Here is a 5884-nt window from a genome sequence, read left to right on the forward strand (position 1 = left end):
AACTGAAGGAGAGGGAGCACACAATTTGATAGTTTCACCCTGAATTGAGACTGTTCTGCATCACTCCTGGCGACCAGAGGATAAAACGTTCCTTGGCTCTTGGGGCCCAAGGAAAATCGGGGACCTAAATTCTGCTGTACACAGGAAAGATTGTAAGTGAGAACAGGCCAAGGTGTTGTTGGCACAGCACGGGTTAGTTCCTTGCAAATACAAGGCATGAATCAAATCTAAGTGATCAGAAGGTGTGCGTGTCTACAGTTGTCTGGTACCCCCTAGGTATGATTATATTACTGTTACAACCAGAAGTTTTACAGGCGGATGAGTTGTAATTCAGCATGGTTTTCTGAATTTATTTTAGGTTTAAAATGCTAGCACATTATGGGTCTGGTTTTCTCACATTAGAAGGATGCTATTGAACTTAGTCTCCCAAACTGCTTCATTGAAGGCTATCACTTCCCTCCTCAATTCCATGTGGAACTGCTCTATGTTCTACTATTTTATAAATTATTCAAGCTTTCCAAAGATGTGTGAGCTAGACCCTAGAAAATGATCTGATTTATTTGGCATATAGCCTATGCTTCAGCCTGAACTATCATGAGCGGAGGAACAACATAATAGTGATACATTCAATCCTACCGGGTTATTGGTCCCTCATTGTTTATTTGAAAAGAGTTCTAAACTTTTTTTAAAAAATCAATATTTCTTCTTGAGAAGGTTGACCATCTACTCCTAACTTCCCCCTCTATTTTATCTTCTTTCTCATTCCTCTTAAAATGACTTACAATATTATTTTAAGCAAAAGTGGCCAGGATTGTTTTGAATTTTGCAATTTTACAAATGAGAACTTGAGGATGACAAATAATTGAGGAATTAATTTCTTTAACTTTATAAGAAACAACAACAACAACAAACCCACATTTAGGCACGGGCATAATACATACTGTTGAGAGACTCATTATTCATTATGCGAATAGTATTTGCCCATTCTTACCTGTAGAATATAGGACAGAATCTATCTAACTTTTACATTTACTATCTAGTTTAATGTTACATTTGTAATATTAAAGGGGCAATCAGAAACTATATTTTGAGAAACTGCATTCTGTTTCTTTCCAAGAATCCCTTTGTTAGATAATATTTGCTGAATTAAGTCAATAGGAAAGTGGCATTAACTGGTGGAAAAGGAAAGTATTTATGTTAGAGTTCTGACGGGGGTATGAATTGAGAAGTAGAATGAATTAATGGAAAAGAGCATTGGCTTGGGCATTAGGTCATTCTCTGAATTCTGAGTTAGCCACAATTAGATATGTGTGATTTGGGGTTTATTTACTAGTTAAATGAGTAAAGTGGGTTAATAATACCTACTGGCAGGCTGTGAAGTTTGGAAATCATATAATCAGTCATCGACTCATAGTAGATGTTTAATAAATAACAGCTACCACAAATGTCTCTAAGTTGAGTAAGTAGATCATAAAACTGAGCTCCCCAATATCCTCTCTCTTCACTTCCCATACCCATTTCTGAGGCAGCAGATATACTACTGTGCTTTTCCATGATCAATTAATGCAAGATAATTTTTGCCTTCTCCTAAGTGTTAAAGATAAAATGTAAAATTCTTAATTATCTGTAATATTCGAGTGTGCCATTTATGAAGGAAAATAACCTCTTAGTGGTGTGTAGGTTCAACTTTGACTTTTTTTACATGTTCCAAAATTTTATTCATCTAGGACCCCATGGATTTTTTTTTTTTCTGAAATTAAGGCAAAAGGTTATAAAATCACCAAAGTTTGTATTTTTCAGTTATATTTTGGGTTTCCTTTGCACCTGGAATAAAAATCTCTTTCTTGAAGTTATTCATTTTTTTTCTACTTGCCTTGGAGTAAAAATTGCAAAATATGGTGGAAAAAAATTGTCCACATGTAAAAGGAAGAAAAAAGAAAAACAAAAAAAAAAAACAGAATCCTTTAAGATTTCAGTCAACAGATTTACTCTGCTTGAGAAAAAAAGAAACAACTTTATTGGAAGCAGATGTTGACACTGTGTCAGTCATTGAAGATGGAAAGAGTTCAGGTGAACCACTGCAGTTACAGAGGGGTATTGATGGCAGTTAGAATTCCTCTGATTGATCACCTTCACAGCAGACTGAAGGAAAGCAGAAAGCAGGAACTGTTTGACTGCAATCAGCCTGCCAATTTTAATATACATGACCCCAAGGATGCAGTTTTGTTTCGTTTCATTTCATTCAGGATAAGAGTGACATCTTTCAGAAAATTAAAGGCTTGTTTGAAAGAGAAATTAAAATTTATTTCCTAAAACCAGGGCCCAAGCACACTTTCATTCTGGTATTAAAGCATTAAAACTATTATTAAAGTTGTAGAAAATTAGATTAAAGTTTTAGTTCAATAATATATGTTGAAGACAAACATGTAAACTACACAAAAGTGGATGACTCTGGAGTTTGGGATATGAGTGGGCCCCTCAAGGAGAACTCAGTCTCAATAGCTTCAAAATGTTAATTACCTTAGTAAGTTGGTCATGGATACTGGTCACAGAAGAGACTTTCAGAATTTTTCTGTAGGTTTTTCTTTATTCTTTTAGTGTTCTCTGGGAATGTTACAATATATACTTTTCCAGAGTATAGACATAATTATTATAAGTAAAATATCTTAATTTTCTTATTTCTTTTATTGTCCATTGTGCTTTTTTATTGTTTGTGTAAAAATATTTTTATAGTTTCAAATAATTCATCAAACTAGTTATCTTGAAATAGGAAATTAATTTAGTCCAATAAATTTATCTGACAGCCCTTTTAAAATTTCAAGAAATAAGTGTAATTTGTCAATTCTGTTGTATAAGTAAACAAATGCTAGAAAATGGCACGTCACCATCAATTAGCTTTCTTTCTAACAGTTTCCGGACTACTAAATTTTGAGTCTTTTAGTATGCAAGATTCTTTATTTAGCTTTTTTGGTATATGCATAAGATGTGAACTTTTTAAATGATATCTCTTTATATTAATAGAGATGTACATTTTTTCCTATGCTGTGGCTAGGGCAAAAATTAATAATGAATATTTACATACTTGATTTAATTTCTTAAGATATTTACAATCTTGGATATTATATCTGATTTAAAAATACTATTCCATACATTTTTCTGGATCTACAATATAGGGAAGCATTTGCACGTGAATTCTTTGTATCATTTTAAAGTGCATATATTGAAAGGAAAACATAAATTCAATTGGTTTTCATCATATAAATCTCAGTTAGATGATACTTTTATAAAAAATACATAGTATGGTAAACTTATATTTATCACTTGATTAAGTAAACTGAAAACTAATGATAGGAATATCTTTCAACCTTGAAATACAGTGAGATTCCAGATTTGTTAATTTTATGAAATCTTAATTTTTTCTTTCCAGGAGACAAATTAATCTTAGCTTATGTTGTCATTCTTAATTTACCAAAAATATATATAATTTTCATAAAATTTTTGACTTTAAAGTTAATAATAAAATAAATATTTTCCTGTCTTTCTTGGGGTTGGGGAAAGAGACATTTTTGTATTTCTATTCACTTTTCAAATGCAGGTCTCATAACTATGTGTTGATGATATAAGATAATGGAGGACTTTGTAATAAAAACAGATGTCATCTTCAATTTGTTCAATAAATAATTTAATGTGAACTTAATGTTTGTATTTAATGTAGCATTTTGGTTTTGTTTGCATTTCTTTCCTTGACAACTAAAACTAAATTAAAGCATCAAAGTTTTCTTTAATGAGGTTAATTTAATTTTTAGAGCCAAGAAATCTATATGTTACAGGAGGAATGGGTTATAAAACATGTGTTAATAATGGATGAGCAAGCGAAATGGGTTATAGTACATAACAACGGGAAGCTTATGAATCTTTTAATATACTTCTAAAGTTATTGATCGACTCTTTGGGAGAGGCATACTTTTTTTTATTTTATTTGTTAATGCAAAACTTGCTGTAAGTAGTATGGAAAAAGAAACAAAACTTTTCTAACCATTCACTGAAATACACCTAGAAAGAAGTCCAAGACCATATATATGTGTAAGTTTATCTTTATTCTTGAAAGTATTAACACATGTCCTTTCTTTGTCCCCCATTGACACCTCCCTTCCTGATCCCCCACTTTGCCTTCCCCACACTATTGTCTGTGTATTGGTCGTGCATATATGCATGTAAGTTCTTTGGTTTATCTCTTCCCTCCACCTCAAAGTTTTCTCACATGGATTTTCTATTTTCTTATTAAATAAGTCTTTAATGTGAAAGTGCAAAGTCTGAAAATCAGTACTGAAATCAGTACACCCACCAACATCACAGGTGAAATTGGGCACCAGCTATTGAACAGTCTGCCATATGTTTACACTACACTAGTGGTGGAAGTTTTTTACAGATGCTAAGAAAAATCACCACAAATTCAATGGCTTAAAACAATATAAATGTATTACCTTATGGCTCTGTGGGTCAAACATTTGGCCCTGGTCTCAGTGGGCTAAAATCAAAGTGTCAGCTGCATTTCTTGGATACTCCAAGAGAAAATCTGTTTCCCCGCTGTTCTCAGGATCTAGAGTCTTGGCTAATGGCCCCCTTCCTCCATCTCCAAAGCCAGCAATTCTCGTCAACTCCTTCTCATATGGCATAGCTCTAACCCTCTTACATGTTTAAAGACTTTTGTAATTACATTGGCCGTACCTGGAGAATCCAGGATAGTATCCCCATCTCAAAGTCCTTAAAAGTTAGGCAACATATTCACAGTTCATGGGGATTAGGATGTGAACATTTTGGGGAGCCATTCCACTTATCACAGTTACTATTAGATTCCAATCTTTGTTTTTGTTTTTTGTCAGCCTTATAAACTGGGGAACTTACTAAACCACTGGAACTAGCAAGGCATGTTCTATGTTTGCAAAGGTCATTTATGTAAGATTCATCTTCACTTAAATAATTGCATATGAAGGAAATTCCTGTTGCCCCATTAAACATTTCACGTGGTGGTTATAGTGCCTTGGGATCCAAAGGGTTATGTGGTATTTATTTCAGACAGGCACTCGGGGGTGGAGAGCAGGACATCTGGTGCAGATTCTTCCTAGCTGAAGTGTGTTTTCTTTGGGGACAATCACTACCATTTAATTGTTTTGCTTCCTTTTTTGGGAACATATGCCCATTCTGTGATGTTCTAAGTCTCCAAGCATCTCATTTGACTTGCTTATGCACATTTGACTAAATATCTCTATATATATGGCCACATTGACGTGGTAAAGCTTTTACATTTCTGTCTAGATTGAATCATTGCATCTGTTATTAGTTAAGCAGTGGAAAAACTGTTATGGAAAGCAAACATGTTTTGTTATGTTTAATGTGTAAAGTATGTACCTAGATTCTAAAATGCTGTTGATCAATAAGCTAAATTCTCTTAAAAACAACACTCAAGCACAACTGTTTTACTTTCCATACCAAGTTTGGCTGTGGCTGAATGAAGAACACCAGCATTGATCTTTGCTTTGCACTTGTACAAGAGACTATTTGCAGGGAGCCAAATATAGCAACAGAGGATTTAATATCTTGCCAAAAAATACAAAATCTGTTCCCCTTTAAGCACGACACTCTATCCTTTTCTTGTGGATCTTTCTAAAAGGAAAATACAGCTTTAAACAACCCCATTCCTTCTGCTGGAAGTTTCCTAATCTTTTACAAATGGGCTATGTGTGGTTTTGTGGTGTTTTATGTTTCCAAAAAAAAATGGCTATATGAGAAATCTATCCAGTGTTACCATTTTTCTTACCAAAAAAAGCAAAAACAACAACAGTAACAAAAACACAACATAAACCAAAGATGAGAGTCAACAGCA

The sequence above is a fragment of the Molossus molossus genome, unplaced genomic scaffold, assembly GCF_014108415.1.
Source record: "Molossus molossus isolate mMolMol1 unplaced genomic scaffold, mMolMol1.p scaffold_m16_p_5, whole genome shotgun sequence".
Lineage (NCBI taxonomy): Eukaryota > Metazoa > Chordata > Mammalia > Chiroptera > Molossidae > Molossus > Molossus molossus.